Below are 17,982 nucleotides of genomic sequence, written 5' to 3' on the forward strand. Positions count from 1 at the left end.
GGTTGTGGCCATCTGTCCCGTGAGTTCTGGATCTCCGGCCTTCTGATTCCCACTCTTTTCACTGGCGGGCGGGATGTGTCTGGCCGCCGGGGATCTTGGGAACTCGATTTGCATAGCGGCTTCCCAGAGCGCGTCGTTTCCGGTACAATGTGGCCGGTTGTTTTCTGAGTCATCCCGTCGCCGCAGCACGGATTGGGCACGCCCGCGAGCCGAGAGCCGCAGGCGATGAGCCCGGAGCTGAACGGGCCACACTGGCTCGTTTGTGAGGCCAGGTGCATTGCCAACCACGACCAGTAGGGCAGAGGGATTGGAGGCGGCCTGGGCTCCTGCAGCTGGGCAGCCACGCACTCTGGTTTCTCTTCATCTTGTACAAATCTTTCGCCTTTTACTAAAGATTTCCGTGGAGAGGAGCATGAATGAGTTCCATGCAATTTTTGTGCTTCCCTGCCTTCGGGTGGGGCGCAGCTGGGCTGGTCAAAGAGAGAAAACAAAACAATTGCTCTTGTTACTGCGGTTGTGGCCATCTGTCCCGTGAGTTCTGGATCTCCGGCCTTCTGATTCCCACTCTTTTCACTGGCGGGCGGGATGTGTCTGGCCGCCGGGGATCTTGGGAACTCGATTTGCATAGCGGCTTCCCAGAGCGCGTCGTTTCCGGTACAATGTGGCCGGTTGTTTTCTGAGTCATCGCGTCGCCGCAGCACGGATTGGGCACGCCCGCGAGCCGAGAGCCGCAGGCGATGAGCCCGGAGCTGAACGGGCCACACTGGCTCGTTTGTGAGGCCAGGTGCATTGCCAACCACGACCAGTAGGGCAGAGGCATTGGAGGCGGCCTGGGCTCCTGCAGCTGGGCAGCCACGCACTCTGGTTTCTCTTCATCTCGTACAAATCTTTCGCCTTTTACTAAAGATTTCCGTGGAGAGGAGCATGAATGAGTTCCATGCAATTTTTGTGCTTCCCTGCCTTCGGGTGGGGCGCAGCTGGGCTGGTCAAAGAGAGAAAACAAAACAATTGCTCTTGTTACTGCGGTTGTGGCCATCTGTCCCGTGAGTTCTGGATCTCCGGCCTTCTGATTCCCACTCTTTTCACTGGCGGGCGGGATGTGTCTGGCCGCCGGGGATCTTGGGAACTCGATTTGCATAGCGGCTTCCCAGAGCGCGTCGTTTCCGGTACAATGTGGCCGGTTGTTTTCTGAGTCATCCCGTCGCCGCAGCACGGATTGGGCACGCCCGCGAGCCGAGAGCCGCAGGCGATGAGCCCGGAGCTGAACGGGCCACACTGGCTCGTTTGTGAGGCCAGGTGCATTGCCAACCACGACCAGTAGGGCAGAGGCATTGGAGGCGGCCTGGGCTCCTGCAGCTGGGCAGCCACGCACTCTGGTTTCTCTTCATCTCGTACAAATCTTTCGCCTTTTACTAAAGATTTTCGTGGAGAGGAGCATGAATGAGTTCCATGCAATTTTTGTGCTTCCCTGCTTTCGGGTGGGGCGCAGCTGGGCTGGTCAAAGAGAGAAAACAAAACAATTGCTCTTGTTACTGCGGTTGTGGCCATCTGTCTCGTGAGTCCTGGATCTCCGGCCTTCTGATTCCCACTCTTTTCACTGGCGGGCGGGATGTGTCCGGACGCCGGGGATCTTGGGAACTCGATTTGCATAGCGGCTTCCCAGATTGCGTCGTTTCCGGTACAGTGTGGCCGGTTGTTTTCCGAGTCATCGCGTCGCCGCAGCACGGATTGGGCACGCCCGCGAGCCGAGAGCCGCAGGCGATGAGCCCGGAGCTGAACGGGCCACACTGGCTCGTTTGTGAGGCCAGGTGCATTGCCAACCATGACCAGTAGGGCAGAGGCATTGGAGGCGGCCTGGGCTCCTGCAGCTGGGCAGCCACGCACTCTGGTTTCTCTTCATCTCGTACAAATCTTTCGCCTTTTACTAAAGATTTCCGTGGAGAGGAGCATGAATGAGTTCCATGCAATTTTTGTGCTTCCCTGCCTTCGGGTGGGGCGCAGCTGGGCTGGTCAAAGAGAGAAAACAAAACAATTGCTCTTGTTACTGCGGTTGTGGCCATCTGTCCCGTGAGTTCTGGATCTCCGGCCTTCTGATTCCCACTCTTTTCACTGGCGGGCGGGATGTGTCTGGCCGCCGGGGATCTTGGGAACTCGATTTGCATAGCGGCTTCCCAGAGCGCGTCGTTTCCGGTACAATGTGGCCGGTTGTTTTCTGAGTCATCGCGTCGCCGCAGCACGGATTGGGCACGCCCGCGAGCCGAGAGCCGCAGGCGATGAGCCCGGAGCTGAACGGGCCACACTGGCTCGTTTGTGAGGCCAGGTGCATTGCCAACCACGACCAGTAGGGCAGAGGCATTGGAGGCGGCCTGGGCTCCTGCAACTGGGCAGCCACGCACTCTGGTTTCTCTTCATCTCGTACAAATCTTTCGCCTTTTACTAAAGATTTCCGTGGAGAGGAGCATGAATGAGTTCCATGCAATTTTTGTGCTTCCCTGCCTTCGGGTGGGGCGCAGCTGGGCTGGTCAAAGAGAGAAAACAAAACAATTGCTCTTGTTACTGCGGTTGTGGCCATCTGTCCCGTGAGTTCTGGATCTCCGGCCTTCTGATTCCCACTCTTTTCACTGGCGGGCGGGATGTGTCTGGCCGCCGGGGATCTTGGGAACTCGATTTGCATAGCGGCTTCCCAGAGCGCGTCGTTTCCGGTACAATGTGGCCGGTTGTTTTCTGAGTCATCCCGTCGCCGCAGCACGGATTGGGCACGCCCGCGAGCCGAGAGCCGCAGGCGATGAGCCCGGAGCTGAACGGGCCACACTGGCTCGTTTGTGAGGCCAGGTGCATTGCCAACCACGACCAGTAGGGCAGAGGGATTGGAGGCGGCCTGGGCTCCTGCAGCTGGGCAGCCACGCACTCTGGTTTCTCTTCATCTCGTACAAATCTTTCGCCTTTTACTAAAGATTTCCGTGGAGAGGAGCATGAATGAGTTCCATGCAATTTTTGTGCTTCCCTGCCTTCGGGTGGGGCGCAGCTGGGCTGGTCAAAGAGAGAAAACAAAACAATTGCTCTTGTTACTGCGGTTGTGGCCATCTGTCCCGTGAGTTCTGGATCTCCGGCCTTCTGATTCCCACTCTTTTCACTGGCGGGCGGGATGTGTCTGGCCGCCGGGGATCTTGGGAACTCGATTTGCATAGCGGCTTCCCAGAGCGCGTCGTTTCCGGTACAATGTGGCCGGTTGTTTTCTGAGTCATCGCGTCGCCGCAGCACGGATTGGGCACGCCCGCGAGCCGAGAGCCGCAGGCGATGAGCCCGGAGCTGAACGGGCCACACTGGCTCGTTTGTGAGGCCAGGTGCATTGCCAACCACGACCAGTAGGGCAGAGGCATTGGAGGCGGCCTGGGCTCCTGCAGCTGGGCAGCCACGCACTCTGGTTTCTCTTCATCTCGTACAAATCTTTCGCCTTTTACTAAAGATTTCCGTGGAGAGGAGCATGAATGAGTTCCATGCAATTTTTGTGCTTCCCTGCCTTCGGGTGGGGCGCAGCTGGGCTGGTCAAAGAGAGAAAACAAAACAATTGCTCTTGTTACTGCGGTTGTGGCCATCTGTCCCGTGAGTTCTGGATCTCCGGCCTTCTGATTCCCACTCTTTTCACTGGCGGGCGGGATGTGTCTGGCCGCCGGGGATCTTGGGAACTCGATTTGCATAGCGGCTTCCCAGAGCGCGTCGTTTCCGGTACAATGTGGCCGGTTGTTTTCTGAGTCATCCCGTCGCCGCAGCACGGATTGGGCACGCCCGCGAGCCGAGAGCCGCAGGCGATGAGCCCGGAGCTGAACGGGCCACACTGGCTCGTTTGTGAGGCCAGGTGCATTGCCAACCACGACCAGTAGGGCAGAGGCATTGGAGGCGGCCTGGGCTCCTGCAGCTGGGCAGCCACGCACTCTGGTTTCTCTTCATCTCGTACAAATCTTTCGCCTTTTACTAAAGATTTTCGTGGAGAGGAGCATGAATGAGTTCCATGCAATTTTTGTGCTTCCCTGCTTTCGGGTAGGGCGCAGCTGGGCTGGTCAAAGAGAGAAAACAAAACAATTGCTCTTGTTACTGCGGTTGTGGCCATCTGTCTCGTGAGTCCTGGATCTCCGGCCTTCTGATTCCCACTCTTTTCACTGGCGGGCGGGATGTGTCCGGACGCCGGGGATCTTGGGAACTCGATTTGCATAGCGGCTTCCCAGATTGCGTCGTTTCCGGTACAGTGTGGCCGGTTGTTTTCCGAGTCATCGCGTCGCCGCAGCACGGATTGGGCACGCCCGCGAGCCGAGAGCCGCAGGCGATGAGCCCGGAGCTGAACGGGCCACACTGGCTCGTTTGTGAGGCCAGGTGCATTGCCAACCATGACCAGTAGGGCAGAGGCATTGGAGGCGGCCTGGGCTCCTGCAGCTGGGCAGCCACGCACTCTGGTTTCTCTTCATCTCGTACAAATCTTTCGCCTTTTACTAAAGATTTCCGTGGAGAGGAGCATGAATGAGTTCCATGCAATTTTTGTGCTTCCCTGCCTTCGGGTGGGGCGCAGCTGGGCTGGTCAAAGAGAGAAAACAAAACAATTGCTCTTGTTACTGCGGTTGTGGCCATCTGTCCCGTGAGTTCTGGATCTCCGGCCTTCTGATTCCCACTCTTTTCACTGGCGGGCGGGATGTGTCTGGCCGCCGGGGATCTTGGGAACTCGATTTGCATAGCGGCTTCCCAGAGCGCGTCGTTTCCGGTACAATGTGGCCGGTTGTTTTCTGAGTCATCGCGTCGCCGCAGCACGGATTGGGCACGCCCGCGAGCCGAGAGCCGCAGGCGATGAGCCCGGAGCTGAACGGGCCACACTGGCTCGTTTGTGAGGCCAGGTGCATTGCCAACCACGACCAGTAGGGCAGAGGCATTGGAGGCGGCCTGGGCTCCTGCAACTGGGCAGCCACGCACTCTGGTTTCTCTTCATCTCGTACAAATCTTTCGCCTTTTACTAAAGATTTCCGTGGAGAGGAGCATGAATGAGTTCCATGCAATTTTTGTGCTTCCCTGCCTTCGGGTGGGGCGCAGCTGGGCTGGTCAAAGAGAGAAAACAAAACAATCGCTCGCAATCGCTCTTGTTACTGCGGTTGAGGCCATCTGTCCCATGAGTCCTGGATCTCCGGCCTTCTGATTCCCACTCTTTTCACTGGCGGGCGGGATGTGTCCGGCCGCCGGGGATCTTGGGAACTCGATTTGCATAGCGGCTTCCAAGAGCGCGTCGTTTCCGGTACAGTGTGGCCGGTTGTTTTCCGAGTCATCGCGTCGCCGCAGCACGGATTGGGCACGCCCGCGAGCCGAGAGCCGCAGGCGATGAGCCCGGAGCTGAACGGGCCACACTGGCTCGTTTGTGAGGCCAGGTGCATTGCCAACCACGACCGGTAGGGCAGAGGCATTGGAGCCGGCCTGGGCTCCTGCAGCTGGGCAGCCACGCACTCTGGTTTCTCTTCATCTCGTACAAATCTTTCGCCTTTTACTAAAGATTTCCGTGGAGAGGAGCATGAATGAGTTCCATGCAATTTTTGTGCTTCCCTGCCTTCGGGTGGGGCGCAGCTGGGCTGGTCAAAGAGAGAAAACAAAAGAATTGCTCTTGTTACTGCGGTTGTGGCCATCTGTCCCGTGAGTTCTGGATCTCCGGCCTTCTGATTCCCACTCTTTTCACTGGCGGGCGGGATGTGTCTGGCCGCCGGGGATCTTGGGAACTCGATTTGCATAGCGGCTTCCCAGAGCGCGTCGTTTCCGGTACAATGTGGCCGGTTGTTTTCTGAGTCATCGCGTTGCCGCAGCACGGATTGGGCACGCCCGCGAGCCGAGAGCCGCAGGCGATGAGCCCGGAGCTGAACGGGCCACACTGGCTCGTTTGTGAGGCCAGGTGCATTGCCAACCACGACCAGTAGGGCAGAGGCATTGGAGGCGGCCTGGGCTCCTGCAGCTGGGCAGCCACGCACTCTGGTTTCTCTTCATCTCGTACAAATCTTTCGCCTTTTACTAAAGATTTCCGTGGAGAGGAGCATGAATGAGTTCCATGCAATTTTTGTGCTTCCCTGCCTTCGGGTGGGGCGCAGCTGGGCTGGTCAAAGAGAGAAAACAAAACAATCGCTCGCAATCGCTCTTGTTACTGCGGTTGAGGCCATCTGTCCCGTGAGTCCTGGATCTCCGGCCTTCTGATTCCCACTCTTTTCACTGGCGGGCGGGATGTGTCCGGCCGCCGGGGATCTTGGGAACTCGATTTGCATAGCGGCTTCCAAGAGCGCGTCGTTTCCGGTACAGTGTGGCCGGTTGTTTTCCGAGTCATCGCGTCGCCGCAGCACGGATTGGGCACGCCCGCGAGCCGAGAGCCGCAGGCGATGAGCCCGGAGCTGAACGGGCCACACTGGCTCGTTTGTGAGGCCAGGTGCATTGCCAACCACGACCGGTAGGGCAGAGGCATTGGAGGCGGCCTGGGCTCCTGCAGCTGGGCAGCCACGCACTCTGGTTTCTCTTCATCTCGTACAAATCTTTCGCCTTTTACTAAAGATTTCCGTGGAGAGGAGCATGAATGAGTTCCATGCAATTTTTGTGCTTCCCTGCCTTCGGGTGGGGCGCAGCTGGGCTGGTCAAAGAGAGAAAACAAAACAATCGCTCTTGTTACTGCGGTTGTGGTCATCTGTCCCGTGAGTCCTGGATCTCCGGCCTTCTGATTCCCACTCTTTTCACTGGCGGGCGGGATGTGTCCGGCTGCTGGGGATCTTGGGAACTCGATTTGCATAGCGGCTTCCCAGAGTGCGTCGTTTCCGGTATAGTGTGGCCGGTTGTTTTCCGAGTCATCGCGTCGCCGCAGCACGGATTGGGCAGGCCCGCGAGCCGAGAGCCGCAGGCGATGAGCCCGGAGCTGAACGGGCCACACTGGCTCGATTGTGAGGCCAGGTGCATTGCCAACCACGACCGGTAGGGCAGAGGCATTGGAGGCGGCCTGGGCTCCTGCAGCTGGGCAGCCACACACTCTGGTTTCTCTTCATCTCGTACAAATCTTTCGCCTTTTATTAAAGATTTCCGTGGAGAGGAGCATGAATGAGTTCCATGCAATTTTTGTGCTTCCCTGCCTTCGGGTGGGGCGCAGCTGGGCTGGTCAAAGAGAGAAAACAAAACAATTGCTCGCAATCGCTCTTGTTACTGCGGTTGTGGCCATCTGTCTCGTGAGTCCTGGATCTCCGGCCTTCTGATTCCCACTCTTTTCACTGGCGGGCAGGATGTGTCCGGCCGCCGGGGATCTTGGGAACTCGATTTGCATAGCGGCTTCCAAGAGCGCGTCGTTTCCGGTACAGTGTGGCCGGTTGTTTTCCGAGTCACCGCGTCGCCGCAGCACGGATTGGGCACGCCCGCGAGCCGAGAGCCGCAGGCGATGAGCCCGGAGCTGAACGGGCCACACTGGCTCGTTTGTGAGGCCAGGTGCATTGCCAACCACGACCGGTAGGGCAGAGGCATTGGAGGCGGCCTGGGCTCCTGCAGCTGGGCAGCCACGCACTCTGGTTTCTCTTCATTTCGTACAAATCTTTCGCCTTTTACTAAAGATTTCCGTGGAGAGGAGCATGAATGAGTTCCATGCAATTTTTGTGCTTCCCTGCCTTCGGGTGGGGCGCAGCTGGGCTGGTCAAAGAGAGAAAACAAAACAATTGCTCTTGTTACTGCGGTTGTGGCCATCTGTCCCGTGAGTTCTGGATCTCCGGCCTTCTGATTCCCACTCTTTTCACTGGCGGGCGGGATGTGTCTGGCCGCCGGGGATCTTGGGAACTCGATTTGCATAGCGGCTTCCCAGAGCGCGTCGTTTCCGGTACAATGTGGCCGGTTGTTTTCTGAGTCATCCCGTCGCCGCAGCACGGATTGGGCACGCCCGCGAGCCGAGAGCCGCAGGCGATGAGCCCGGAGCTGAACGGGCCACACTGGCTCGTTTGTGAGGCCAGGTGCATTGCCAACCACGACCAGTAGGGCAGAGGCATTGGAGGCGGCCTGGGCTCCTGCAGCTGGGCAGCCACGCACTCTGGTTTCTCTTCATCTCGTACAAATCTTTCGCCTTTTACTAAAGATTTCCGTGGAGAGGAGCATGAATGAGTTCCATGCAATTTTTGTGCTTCCCTGCTTTCGGGTGGGGCGCAGCTGGGCTGGTCAAAGAGAGAAAACAAAACAATTGTTCTTGTTACTGCGGTTGTGGCCATCTGTCTCGTGAGTCCTGGATCTCCGGCCTTCTGATTCCCACTCTTTTCACTGGCGGGCGGGATGTGTCCGGACGCCGGGGATCTTGGGAACTCGATTTGCATAGCGGCTTCCCAGAGTGCGTCGTTTCCGGTACAGTGTGGCCGGTTGTTTTCCGAGTCATCGCGTCGCCGCAGCACGGATTGGGCACGCCCGCGAGCCGAGAGCCGCAGGCGATGAGCCCGGAGCTGAACGGGCCACACTGGCTCGTTTGTGAGGCCAGGTGCATTGCCAACCATGACCAGTAGGGCAGAGGCATTGGAGGCGGCCTGGGCTCCTGCAGCTGGGCAGCCACGCACTCTGGTTTCTCTTCATCTCGTACAAATCTTTCGCCTTTTACTAAAGATTTCTGTGGAGAGGAGCATGAATGAGTTCCATGCAATTTTTGTGCTTCCCTGCCTTCGGGTGGGGCGCAGCTGGGCTGGTCAAAGAGAGAAAACAAAACAATTGCTCTTGTTACTGCGGTTGTGGCCATCTATCCCGTGAGTTCTGGATCTCCGGCCTTCTGATTCCCACTCTTTTCACTGGCGGGCGGGATGTGTCTGGCCGCCGGGGATCTTGGGAACTCGATTTGCATAGCGGCTTCCCAGAGCGCGTCGTTTCCGGTACAATGTGGCCGGTTGTTTTCTGAGTCATCGCGTCGCCGCAGCACGGATTGGGCACGCCCGCGAGCCGAGAGCCGCAGGCGATGAGCCCGGAGCTGAACGGGCCACACTGGCTCGTTTGTGAGGCCAGGTGCATTGCCAACCACGACCAGTAGGGCAGAGGCATTGGAGGCGGCCTGGGCTCCTGCAGCTGGGCAGCCACGCACTCTGGTTTCTCTTCATCTCGTACAAATCTTTCGCCTTTTACTAAAGATTTCCGTGGAGAGGAGCATGAATGAGTTCCATGCAATTTTTGTGCTTCCCTGCCTTCGGGTGAGGCGCAGCTGGGCTGGTCAAAGAGAGAAAACAAAACAATAGCTCTTGTTACTGCGGTTGTGGCCATCTGTCCCGTGAGTTCTGGATCTCCGGCCTTCTGATTCCCACTCTTTTCACTGGCGGGCGGGATGTGTCTGGCCGCCGGGGATCTTGGGAACTCGATTTGCATAGCGGCTTCCCAGAGCGCGTCGTTTCCGGTACAATGTGGCCGGTTGTTTTCTGAGTCATCGCGTCGCCGCAGCACGGATTGGGCACGCCCGCGAGCCGAGAGCCGCAGGCGATGAGCCCGGAGCTGAACGGGCCACACTGGCTCGTTTGTGAGGCCAGGTGCATTGCCAACCACGACCAGTAGGGCAGAGGCATTGGAGGCGGCCTGGGCTCCTGCAGCTGGGCAGCCACGCACTCTGGTTTCTCTTCATCTCGTACAAATTTTTCGCCTTTTACTAAAGATTTCCGTGGAGAGGAGCATGAATGAGTTCCATGCAATTTTTGTGCTTCCCTGCCTTCGGGTGGGGCGCAGCTGGGCTGGTCAAAGAGAGAAAACAAAACAATCGCTCGCAATCGCTCTTGTTACTGCGGTTGAGGTCATCTGTCCCGTGAGTCCTGGATCTCCGGCCTTCTGATTCCCACTCTTTTCACTGGCGGGCGGGATGTGTCTGGCCGCCGGGGATCTTGGGAACTCGATTTGCATAGCGGCTTCCCAGAGCGCGTCGTTTCCGGTACAATGTGGCCGGTTGTTTTCTGAGTCATCCCGTCGCCGCAGCACGGATTGGGCACGCCCGCGAGCCGAGAGCCGCAGGCGATGAGCCCGGAGCTGAACGGGCCACACTGGCTCGTTTGTGAGGCCAGGTGCATTGCCAACCATGACCAGTAGGGCAGAGGCATTGGAGGCGGCCTGGGCTCCTGCAGCTGGGCAGCCACGCACTCTGGTTTCTCTTCATCTCGTACAAATCTTTCGCCTTTTACTAAAGATTTCCGTGGAGAGGAGCATGAATGAGTTCCATGCAATTTTTGTGCTTCCCTGCCTTCGGGTGGGGCGCAGCTGGGCTGGTCAAAGAGAGAAAACAAAACAATTGCTCTTGTTACTGCGGTTGTGGCCATCTGTCCCGTGAGTTCTGGATCTCCGGCCTTCTGATTCCCACTCTTTTCACTGGCGGGCGGGATGTGTCTGGCCGCCGGGGATCTTGGGAACTCGATTTGCATAGCGGCTTCCCAGAGCGCGTCGTTTCCGGTACAATGTGGCCGGTTGTTTTCTGAGTCATCGCGTCGCCGCAGCACGGATTGGGCACGCCCGCGAGCCGAGAGCCGCAGGCGATGAGCCCGGAGCTGAACGGGCCACACTGGCTCGTTTGTGAGGCCAGGTGCATTGCCAACCACGACCAGTAGGGCAGAGGCATTGGAGGCGGCCTGGGCTCCTGCAGCTGGGCAGCCACGCACTCTGGTTTCTCTTCATCTCGTACAAATCTTTCGCCTTTTACTAAAGATTTCCGTGGAGAGGAGCATGAATGAGTTCCATGCAATTTTTGTGCTTCCCTGCCTTCGGGTGGGGCGCAGCTGGGCTGGTCAAAGAGAGAAAACAAAACAATTGCTCTTGTTACTGCGGTTGTGGCCATCTGTCCCGTGAGTTCTGGATCTCCGGCCTTCTGATTCCCACTCTTTTCACTGGCGGGCGGGATGTGTCTGGCCGCCGGGGATCTTGGGAACTCGATTTGCATAGCGGCTTCCCAGAGCGCGTCGTTTCCGGTACAATGTGGCCGGTTGTTTTCTGAGTCATCCCGTCGCCGCAGCACGGATTGGGCACGCCCGCGAGCCGAGAGCCGCAGGCGATGAGCCCGGAGCTGAACGGGCCACACTGGCTCGTTTGTGAGGCCAGGTGCATTGCCAACCACGACCAGTAGGGCAGAGGCATTGGAGGCGGCCTGGGCTCCTGCAGCTGGGCAGCCACGCACTCTGGTTTCTCTTCATCTCGTACAAATCTTTCGCCTTTTACTAAAGATTTCCGTGGAGAGGAGCATGAATGAGTTCCATGCAATTTTTGTGCTTCCCTGCCTTCGGGTGGGGCGCAGCTGGGCTGGTCAAAGAGAGAAAACAAAACAATTGCTCTTGTTACTGCGGTTGTGGCCATCTGTCCCGTGAGTTCTGGATCTCCGGCCTTCTGATTCCCACTCTTTTCACTGGCGGGCGGGATGTGTCTGGCCGCCGGGGATCTTGGGAACTCGATTTGCATAGCGGCTTCCCAGAGCGCGTCGTTTCCGGTACAATGTGGCCGGTTGTTTTCTGAGTCATCGCGTCGCCGCAGCACGGATTGGGCACGCCCGCGAGCCGAGAGCCGCAGGCGATGAGCCCGGAGCTGAACGGGCCACACTGGCTCGTTTGTGAGGCCAGGTGCATTGCCAACCACGACCAGTAGGGCAGAGGCATTGGAGGCGGCCTGGGCTCCTGCAGCTGGGCAGCCACGCACTCTGGTTTCTCTTCATCTCGTACAAATCTTTCGCCTTTTACTAAAGATTTCCGTGGAGAGGAGCATGAATGAGTTCCATGCAATTTTTGTGCTTCCCTGCCTTCGGGTGGGGCGCAGCTGGGCTGGTCAAAGAGAGAAAACAAAACAATTGCTCTTGTTACTGCGGTTGTGGCCATCTGTCCCGTGAGTTCTGGATCTCCGGCCTTCTGATTCCCACTCTTTTCACTGGCGGGCGGGATGTGTCTGGCCGCCGGGGATCTTGGGAACTCGATTTGCATAGCGGCTTCCCAGAGCGCGTCGTTTCCGGTACAATGTGGCCGGTTGTTTTCTGAGTCATCCCGTCGCCGCAGCACGGATTGGGCACGCCCGCGAGCCGAGAGCCGCAGGCGATGAGCCCGGAGCTGAACGGGCCACACTGGCTCGTTTGTGAGGCCAGGTGCATTGCCAACCACGACCAGTAGGGCAGAGGCATTGGAGGCGGCCTGGGCACCTGCAGCTGGGCAGCCACGCACTCTGGTTTCTCTTCATCTCGTACATATCTTTCGCCTTTTACTAAAGATTTCCGTGGAGAGGAGCATGAATGAGTTCCATGCAATTTTTGTGCTTCCCTGCTTTCGGGTGGGGCGCAGCTGGGCTGGTCAAAGAGAGAAAACAAAACAATTGCTCTTGTTACTGCGGTTGTGGCCATCTGTCTCGTGAGTCCTGGATCTCCGGCCTTCTGATTCCCACTCTTTTCACTGGCGGGCGGGATGTGTCCGGACGCCGGGGATCTTGGGAACTCGATTTGCATAGCGGCTTCCCAGATTGCGTCGTTTCCGGTACAGTGTGGCCGGTTGTTTTCCGAGTCATCGCGTCGCCGCAGCACGGATTGGGCACGCCCGCGAGCCGAGAGCCGCAGGCGATGAGCCCGGAGCTGAACGGGCCACACTGGCTCGTTTGTGAGGCCAGGTGCATTGCCAACCACGACCAGTAGGGCAGAGGCATTGGAGGCGGCCTGGGCTCCTGCAGCTGGGCAGCCACGCACTCTGGTTTCTCTTCATCTCGTACAAATCTTTCGCCTTTTACTAAAGATTTCCGTGGAGAGGAGCATGAATGAGTTCCATGCAATTTTTGTGCTTCCCTGCCTTCGGGTGGGGCGCAGCTGGGCTGGTCAAAGAGAGAAAACAAAACAATTGCTCTTGTTACTGCGGTTGTGGCCATCTGTCCCGTGAGTTCTGGATCTCCGGCCTTCTGATTCCCACTCTTTTCACTGGCGGGCGGGATGTGTCTGGCCGCCGGGGATCTTGGGAACTCGATTTGCATAGCGGCTTCCCAGAGCGCGTCGTTTCCGGTACAATGTGGCCGGTTGTTTTCTGAGTCATCGCGTCGCCGCAGCACGGATTGGGCACGCCCGCGAGCCGAGAGCCGCAGGCGATGAGCCCGGAGCTGAACGGGCCACACTGGCTCGTTTGTGAGGCCAGGTGCATTGCCAACCACGACCAGTAGGGCAGAGGCATTGGAGGCGGCCTGGGCTCCTGCAGCTGGGCAGCCACGCACTCTGGTTTCTCTTCATCTCGTACAAATCTTTCGCCTTTTACTAAAGATTTCCATGGAGAGGAGCATGAATGAGTTCCATGCAATTTTTGTGCTTCCCTGCCTTCGGGTGGGGCGCAGCTGGGCTGGTCAAAGAGAGAAAACAAAACAATCGCTCGCAATCGCTCTTGTTACTGCGGTTGAGGCCATCTGTCCCATGAGTCCTGGATCTCCGGCCTTCTGATTCCCACTCTTTTCACTGGCGGGCGGGATGTGTCCGGCCGCCGGGGATCTTGGGAACTCGATTTGCATAGCGGCTTCCAAGAGCGCGTCGTTTCCGGTACAATGTGGCCGGTTGTTTTCTGAGTCATCCCGTCGCCGCAGCACGGATTGGGCACGCCCGCGAGCCGAGAGCCGCAGGCGATGAGCCCGGAGCTGAACGGGCCACACTGGCTCGTTTGTGAGGCCAGGTGCATTGCCAACCACGACCAGTAGGGCAGAGGCATTGGAGGCGGCCTGGGCTCCTGCAGCTGGGCAGCCACGCACTCTGGTTTCTCTTCATCTCGTACAAATCTTTCGCCTTTTACTAAAGATTTCCGTGGAGAGGAGCATGAATGAGTTCCATGCAATTTTTGTGCTTCCCTGCCTTCGGGTGGGGCGCAGCTGGGCTGGTCAAAGAGAGAAAACAAAACAATTGCTCTTGTTACTGCGGTTGTGGCCATCTGTCCCGTGAGTTCTGGATCTCCGGCCTTCTGATTCCCACTCTTTTCACTGGCGGGCGGGATGTGTCTGGCCGCCGGGGATCTTGGGAACTCGATTTGCATAGCGGCTTCCCAGAGCGCGTCGTTTCCGGTACAATGTGGCCGGTTGTTTTCTGAGTCATCCCGTCGCCGCAGCACGGATTGGGCACGCCCGCGAGCCGAGAGCCGCAGGCGATGAGCCCGGAGCTGAACGGGCCACACTGGCTCGTTTGTGAGGCCAGGTGCATTGCCAACCACGACCAGTAGGGCAGAGGCATTGGAGGCGGCCTGGGCTCCTGCAGCTGGGCAGCCACGCACTCTGGTTTCTCTTCATCTCGTACAAATCTTTCGCCTTTTACTAAAGATTTCCGTGGAGAGGAGCATGAATGAGTTCCATGCAATTTTTGTGCTTCCCTGCCTTCGGGTGGGGCGCAGCTGGGCTGGTCAAAGAGAGAAAACAAAACAATTGCTCTTGTTACTGCGGTTGTGGCCATCTGTCCCGTGAGTTCTGGATCTCCGGCCTTCTGATTCCCACTCTTTTCACTGGCGGGCGGGATGTGTCTGGCCGCCGGGGATCTTGGGAACTCGATTTGCATAGCGGCTTCCAAGAGCGCGTCGTTTCCGGTACAGTGTGGCCGGTTGTTTTCCGAGTCATCGCGTCGCCGCAGCACGGATTGGGCACGCCCGCGAGCCGAGAGCCGCAGGCGATGAGCCCGGAGCTGAACGGGCCACACTGGCTCGTTTGTGAGGCCAGGTGCATTGCCAACCACGACCGGTAGGGCAGAGGCATTGGAGGCGGCCTGGGCTCCTGCAGCTGGGCAGCCACGCACTCTGGTTTCTCTTCATCTCGTACAAATCTTTCGCCTTTTACTAAAGATTTCCGTGGAGAGGAGCATGAATGAGTTCCATGCAATTTTTGTGCTTCCCTGCCTTCGGGTGGGGCGCAGCTGGGCTGGTCAAAGAGAGAAAACAAAAGAATTGCTCTTGTTACTGCGGTTGTGGCCATCTGTCCCGTGAGTTCTGGATCTCCGGCCTTCTGATTCCCACTCTTTTCACTGGCGGGCGGGATGTGTCTGGCCGCCGGGGATCTTGGGAACTCGATTTGCATAGCGGCTTCCCAGAGCGCGTCGTTTCCGGTACAGTGTGGCCGGTTGTTTTCTGAGTCATCGCGTTGCCGCAGCACGGATTGGGCACGCCCGCGAGCCGAGAGCCGCAGGCGATGAGCCCGGAGCTGAACGGGCCACACTGGCTCGTTTGTGAGGCCAGGTGCATTGCCAACCACGACCAGTAGGGCAGAGGCATTGGAGGCGGCCTGGGCTCCTGCAGCTGGGCAGCCACGCACTCTGGTTTCTCTTCATCTCGTACAAATCTTTCGCCTTTTACTAAAGATTTCCGTGGAGAGGAGCATGAATGAGTTCCATGCAATTTTTGTGCTTCCCTGCCTTCGGGTGGGGCGCAGCTGGGCTGGTCAAAGAGAGAAAACAAAAGAATTGCTCTTGTTACTGCGGTTGTGGCCATCTGTCCCGTGAGTTCTGGATCTCCGGCCTTCTGATTCCCACTCTTTTCACTGGCGGGCGGGATGTGTCTGGCCGCCGGGGATCTTGGGAACTCGATTTGCATAGCGGCTTCCCAGAGCGCGTCGTTTCCGGTACAATGTGGCCGGTTGTTTTCTGAGTCATCGCGTCGCCGCAGCACGGATTGGGCACGCCCGCGAGCCGAGAGCCGCAGGCGATGAGCCCGGAGCTGAACGGGCCACACTGGCTCGTTTGTGAGGCCAGGTGCATTGCCAACCACGACCAGTAGGGCAGAGGCATTGGAGGCGGCCTGGGCTCCTGCAGCTGGGCAGCCACGCACTCTGGTTTCTCTTCATCTCGTACAAATCTTTCGCCTTTTACTAAAGATTTCCGTGGAGAGGGGCATGAATGAGTTCCATGCAATTTTTGTGCTTCCCTGCCTTCGGGTGGGGCGCAGCTGGGCTGGTCAAAGAGAGAAAACAAAACAATTGCTCTTGTTACTGCGGTTGTGGCCATCTGTCTCGTGAGTCCTGGATCTCCGGCCTTCTGATTCCCACTCTTTTCACTGGCGGGCGGGATGTGTCCGGCCGCCGGGGATCTTGGGAACTCGATTTGCATAGCGGCTTCCCAGAGTGCGTCGTTTCCGGTACAGTGTGGCCGGTTGTTTTCCGAGTCATCGCGTCGCCGCAGCACGGATTGGGCACGCCCGCGAGCCGAGAGCCGCAGGCGATGAGCCCGGAGCTGAACGGGCCACACTGGCTCGTTTGTGAGGCCAGGTGCATTGCCAACCACGACCGGTAGGGCAGAGGCATTGGAGGCGGCCTGGGCTCCTGCAGCTGGGCAGCCACGCACTCTGGTTTCTCTTCATCTCGTACAAATCTTTCGCCTTTTACTAAAGATTTCCGTGGAGAGGAGCATGAATGAGTTCCATGCAATTTTTGTGCTTCCCTGCCTTCGGGTGGGGTGCAGCTGGGCTGGTCAAAGAGAGAAAACAAAACAATCGCTCTTGTTACTGCGGTTGTGGTCATCTGTCCCGTGAGTCTTTTCACTGGCGGGCGGGATGTGTCCGGCCGCTGGGGATCTTGGGAACTCGATTTGCATAGCGGCTTCCCAGAGTGCGTCGTTTCCGGTACAGTGTGGCCGGTTGTTTTCCGAGTCATCGCGTCGCCGCAGCACGGATTGGGCACGCCCGCGAGCCGAGAGCCGCGGGCGATGAGCCCGGAGCTGAACGGGCCACACTGGCTCGTTTTTGAGGCCAGGTGCATTGCCAACCACGACCGTTAGGGCAGAGGCATTGGAGGCGGCCTGGGCTCCTGCAGCTGGGCAGCCACGCACTCTGGTTTCTCTTCATCTCGTACAAATCTTTCGCCTTTTACTAAAGATTTCCGTGGAGAGGAGCATGAATGAGTTCCATGCAATTTTTGTGCTTCCCTGCTTTCGGGTGGGGCGCAGCTGGGCTGGTCAAAGAGAGAAAACAAAACAATCGATCGCAATCGCTCTTGTTACTGCGGTTGTGGCCATCTGTCCCGTGAGTCCTGGATCTCCGGCCTTCTGATTCCCACTCTTTTCACTGGCGGGCGGGATGTGTCCGGCCGCCGGGGATCTTGGGAACTCGATTTGCATAGCGGCTTCCAAGAGCGCGTCGTTTCCGGTACAGTGTGGCCGGTTGTTTTCCGAGTCATCGCGTCGCCGCAGCACGGATTGGGCACGCCCGCGAGCCGAGAGCCGCAGGCGATGAGCCCGGAGCTGAACGGGCCACACTGGCTCGTTTGTGAGGCCAGGTGCATTGCCAACCATGACCAGTAGGGCAGAGGCATTGGAGGCGGCCTGGGCTCCTGCAGCTGGGCAGCCACGCACTCTGGTTTCTCTTCATCTCGTACAAATCTTTCGCCTTTTACTAAAGATTTCCGTGGAGAGGAGCATGAATGAGTTCCATGCAATTTTTGTGCTTCCCTGCCTTCGGGTGGGGCGCAGCTGGGCTGGTCAAAGAGAGAAAACAAAACAATTGCTCTTGTTACTGCGGTTGTGGCCATCTGTCCCGTGAGTCCTGGATCTCCGGCCTTCTGATTCCCACTCTTTTCACTGGCGGTCGGGATGTGTCCGGCCGCCGGGGATCTTGGGAACTCGATTTGCATAGCGGCTTCCAAGAGCGCGTCGTTTCCGGTACAGTGTGGCCGGTTGTTTTCCGAGTCATCGCGTCGCCGCAGCACGGATTGGGCACGCCCGCGAGCCGAGAGCCGCAGGCGATGAGCCCGGAGCTGAACGGGCCACACTGGCTCGTTTGTGAGGCCAGGTGCATTGCCAACCATGACCAGTAGGGCAGAGGCATTGGAGGCGGCCTGGACTCCTGCAGCTGGGCAGCCACGCACTCTGGTTTCTCTTCATCTCGTACAAATCTTTCGCCTTTTACTAAAGATTTCCGTGGAGAGGAGCATGAATGAGTTCCATGCAATTTTTGTGCTTCCCTGCCTTCGGGTGGGGCGCAGCTGGGCTGGTCAAAGAGAGAAAACAAAAGAATTGCTCTTGTTACTGCGGTTGTGGCCATCTGTCCCGTGAGTTCTGGA

The 17,982-nt window shown here is 58.0% G+C and overlaps 35 non-coding genes across 35 annotated transcripts; all 35 read left to right on the plus strand.

The window, feature by feature from the left end:
- The first annotated feature begins 344 nt into the window (after window positions 1–344).
- LOC148822148 (U5 spliceosomal RNA) lies at window positions 345–461 on the plus strand. Its single transcript, XR_016094044.1, has one exon. It is a non-coding gene; the product is annotated as a U5 spliceosomal RNA (small nuclear RNA).
- Window positions 462–856: 395 nt separating this feature from the next.
- On the plus strand, window positions 857–973 carry LOC148822149 (U5 spliceosomal RNA). Its single transcript, XR_016093981.1, has one exon. It is a non-coding gene; the product is annotated as a U5 spliceosomal RNA (small nuclear RNA).
- Window positions 974–1,368: 395 nt separating this feature from the next.
- Window positions 1,369–1,485, plus strand: LOC148822150 (U5 spliceosomal RNA). The gene has a single exon (XR_016094069.1). It is a non-coding gene; the product is annotated as a U5 spliceosomal RNA (small nuclear RNA).
- Window positions 1,486–1,880: 395 nt separating this feature from the next.
- LOC148822151 (U5 spliceosomal RNA) lies at window positions 1,881–1,997 on the plus strand. The gene has a single exon (XR_016093982.1). It is a non-coding gene; the product is annotated as a U5 spliceosomal RNA (small nuclear RNA).
- A 395-nt stretch (window positions 1,998–2,392) lies between these two features.
- Window positions 2,393–2,509, plus strand: LOC148822152 (U5 spliceosomal RNA). The gene has a single exon (XR_016093983.1). It is a non-coding gene; the product is annotated as a U5 spliceosomal RNA (small nuclear RNA).
- Window positions 2,510–2,904: 395 nt separating this feature from the next.
- On the plus strand, window positions 2,905–3,021 carry LOC148822153 (U5 spliceosomal RNA). The gene has a single exon (XR_016093984.1). It is a non-coding gene; the product is annotated as a U5 spliceosomal RNA (small nuclear RNA).
- Window positions 3,022–3,416: 395 nt separating this feature from the next.
- Window positions 3,417–3,533, plus strand: LOC148822154 (U5 spliceosomal RNA). Its single transcript, XR_016093985.1, has one exon. It is a non-coding gene; the product is annotated as a U5 spliceosomal RNA (small nuclear RNA).
- Window positions 3,534–3,928: 395 nt separating this feature from the next.
- On the plus strand, window positions 3,929–4,045 carry LOC148822155 (U5 spliceosomal RNA). Its single transcript, XR_016094058.1, has one exon. It is a non-coding gene; the product is annotated as a U5 spliceosomal RNA (small nuclear RNA).
- A 395-nt stretch (window positions 4,046–4,440) lies between these two features.
- Window positions 4,441–4,557, plus strand: LOC148822156 (U5 spliceosomal RNA). Its single transcript, XR_016093986.1, has one exon. It is a non-coding gene; the product is annotated as a U5 spliceosomal RNA (small nuclear RNA).
- Window positions 4,558–4,952: 395 nt separating this feature from the next.
- LOC148822157 (U5 spliceosomal RNA) lies at window positions 4,953–5,069 on the plus strand. Its single transcript, XR_016093987.1, has one exon. It is a non-coding gene; the product is annotated as a U5 spliceosomal RNA (small nuclear RNA).
- Window positions 5,070–5,474: 405 nt separating this feature from the next.
- LOC148822158 (U5 spliceosomal RNA) lies at window positions 5,475–5,591 on the plus strand. The gene has a single exon (XR_016093988.1). It is a non-coding gene; the product is annotated as a U5 spliceosomal RNA (small nuclear RNA).
- Window positions 5,592–5,986: 395 nt separating this feature from the next.
- On the plus strand, window positions 5,987–6,103 carry LOC148822159 (U5 spliceosomal RNA). The gene has a single exon (XR_016093989.1). It is a non-coding gene; the product is annotated as a U5 spliceosomal RNA (small nuclear RNA).
- A 405-nt stretch (window positions 6,104–6,508) lies between these two features.
- LOC148822160 (U5 spliceosomal RNA) lies at window positions 6,509–6,625 on the plus strand. Its single transcript, XR_016093990.1, has one exon. It is a non-coding gene; the product is annotated as a U5 spliceosomal RNA (small nuclear RNA).
- A 395-nt stretch (window positions 6,626–7,020) lies between these two features.
- LOC148822161 (U5 spliceosomal RNA) lies at window positions 7,021–7,137 on the plus strand. Its single transcript, XR_016094066.1, has one exon. It is a non-coding gene; the product is annotated as a U5 spliceosomal RNA (small nuclear RNA).
- Window positions 7,138–7,542: 405 nt separating this feature from the next.
- LOC148822162 (U5 spliceosomal RNA) lies at window positions 7,543–7,659 on the plus strand. Its single transcript, XR_016093948.1, has one exon. It is a non-coding gene; the product is annotated as a U5 spliceosomal RNA (small nuclear RNA).
- A 395-nt stretch (window positions 7,660–8,054) lies between these two features.
- On the plus strand, window positions 8,055–8,171 carry LOC148822163 (U5 spliceosomal RNA). The gene has a single exon (XR_016093952.1). It is a non-coding gene; the product is annotated as a U5 spliceosomal RNA (small nuclear RNA).
- Window positions 8,172–8,566: 395 nt separating this feature from the next.
- Window positions 8,567–8,683, plus strand: LOC148822164 (U5 spliceosomal RNA). The gene has a single exon (XR_016094061.1). It is a non-coding gene; the product is annotated as a U5 spliceosomal RNA (small nuclear RNA).
- Window positions 8,684–9,078: 395 nt separating this feature from the next.
- LOC148822165 (U5 spliceosomal RNA) lies at window positions 9,079–9,192 on the plus strand. The gene has a single exon (XR_016094051.1). It is a non-coding gene; the product is annotated as a U5 spliceosomal RNA (small nuclear RNA).
- Window positions 9,193–9,590: 398 nt separating this feature from the next.
- On the plus strand, window positions 9,591–9,707 carry LOC148822166 (U5 spliceosomal RNA). Its single transcript, XR_016094042.1, has one exon. It is a non-coding gene; the product is annotated as a U5 spliceosomal RNA (small nuclear RNA).
- Window positions 9,708–10,112: 405 nt separating this feature from the next.
- On the plus strand, window positions 10,113–10,229 carry LOC148822167 (U5 spliceosomal RNA). The gene has a single exon (XR_016093991.1). It is a non-coding gene; the product is annotated as a U5 spliceosomal RNA (small nuclear RNA).
- Window positions 10,230–10,624: 395 nt separating this feature from the next.
- LOC148822168 (U5 spliceosomal RNA) lies at window positions 10,625–10,741 on the plus strand. The gene has a single exon (XR_016093992.1). It is a non-coding gene; the product is annotated as a U5 spliceosomal RNA (small nuclear RNA).
- A 395-nt stretch (window positions 10,742–11,136) lies between these two features.
- LOC148822169 (U5 spliceosomal RNA) lies at window positions 11,137–11,253 on the plus strand. The gene has a single exon (XR_016093993.1). It is a non-coding gene; the product is annotated as a U5 spliceosomal RNA (small nuclear RNA).
- A 395-nt stretch (window positions 11,254–11,648) lies between these two features.
- LOC148822170 (U5 spliceosomal RNA) lies at window positions 11,649–11,765 on the plus strand. Its single transcript, XR_016093994.1, has one exon. It is a non-coding gene; the product is annotated as a U5 spliceosomal RNA (small nuclear RNA).
- Window positions 11,766–12,160: 395 nt separating this feature from the next.
- Window positions 12,161–12,277, plus strand: LOC148822171 (U5 spliceosomal RNA). The gene has a single exon (XR_016094060.1). It is a non-coding gene; the product is annotated as a U5 spliceosomal RNA (small nuclear RNA).
- A 395-nt stretch (window positions 12,278–12,672) lies between these two features.
- LOC148822172 (U5 spliceosomal RNA) lies at window positions 12,673–12,789 on the plus strand. The gene has a single exon (XR_016093995.1). It is a non-coding gene; the product is annotated as a U5 spliceosomal RNA (small nuclear RNA).
- Window positions 12,790–13,184: 395 nt separating this feature from the next.
- LOC148822173 (U5 spliceosomal RNA) lies at window positions 13,185–13,301 on the plus strand. The gene has a single exon (XR_016094067.1). It is a non-coding gene; the product is annotated as a U5 spliceosomal RNA (small nuclear RNA).
- Window positions 13,302–13,706: 405 nt separating this feature from the next.
- LOC148822174 (U5 spliceosomal RNA) lies at window positions 13,707–13,823 on the plus strand. The gene has a single exon (XR_016093996.1). It is a non-coding gene; the product is annotated as a U5 spliceosomal RNA (small nuclear RNA).
- A 395-nt stretch (window positions 13,824–14,218) lies between these two features.
- On the plus strand, window positions 14,219–14,335 carry LOC148822175 (U5 spliceosomal RNA). The gene has a single exon (XR_016093997.1). It is a non-coding gene; the product is annotated as a U5 spliceosomal RNA (small nuclear RNA).
- A 395-nt stretch (window positions 14,336–14,730) lies between these two features.
- On the plus strand, window positions 14,731–14,847 carry LOC148822176 (U5 spliceosomal RNA). Its single transcript, XR_016093998.1, has one exon. It is a non-coding gene; the product is annotated as a U5 spliceosomal RNA (small nuclear RNA).
- A 395-nt stretch (window positions 14,848–15,242) lies between these two features.
- Window positions 15,243–15,359, plus strand: LOC148822177 (U5 spliceosomal RNA). Its single transcript, XR_016093999.1, has one exon. It is a non-coding gene; the product is annotated as a U5 spliceosomal RNA (small nuclear RNA).
- Window positions 15,360–15,754: 395 nt separating this feature from the next.
- Window positions 15,755–15,871, plus strand: LOC148822178 (U5 spliceosomal RNA). The gene has a single exon (XR_016094036.1). It is a non-coding gene; the product is annotated as a U5 spliceosomal RNA (small nuclear RNA).
- Window positions 15,872–16,266: 395 nt separating this feature from the next.
- LOC148822179 (U5 spliceosomal RNA) lies at window positions 16,267–16,383 on the plus strand. Its single transcript, XR_016094032.1, has one exon. It is a non-coding gene; the product is annotated as a U5 spliceosomal RNA (small nuclear RNA).
- Window positions 16,384–16,749: 366 nt separating this feature from the next.
- On the plus strand, window positions 16,750–16,866 carry LOC148822180 (U5 spliceosomal RNA). The gene has a single exon (XR_016093953.1). It is a non-coding gene; the product is annotated as a U5 spliceosomal RNA (small nuclear RNA).
- A 405-nt stretch (window positions 16,867–17,271) lies between these two features.
- LOC148822181 (U5 spliceosomal RNA) lies at window positions 17,272–17,388 on the plus strand. Its single transcript, XR_016094000.1, has one exon. It is a non-coding gene; the product is annotated as a U5 spliceosomal RNA (small nuclear RNA).
- Window positions 17,389–17,783: 395 nt separating this feature from the next.
- Window positions 17,784–17,900, plus strand: LOC148822182 (U5 spliceosomal RNA). The gene has a single exon (XR_016094001.1). It is a non-coding gene; the product is annotated as a U5 spliceosomal RNA (small nuclear RNA).
- The last annotated feature ends 82 nt before the right edge of the window (window positions 17,901–17,982 follow it).

The sequence above is a fragment of the Atractosteus spatula genome, chromosome 13 (genome assembly GCF_055471065.1).
Source record: "Atractosteus spatula isolate fAtrSpa1 chromosome 13, fAtrSpa1.hap1, whole genome shotgun sequence".
In the NCBI taxonomy this organism is placed as follows: domain Eukaryota; kingdom Metazoa; phylum Chordata; class Actinopteri; order Semionotiformes; family Lepisosteidae; genus Atractosteus; species Atractosteus spatula.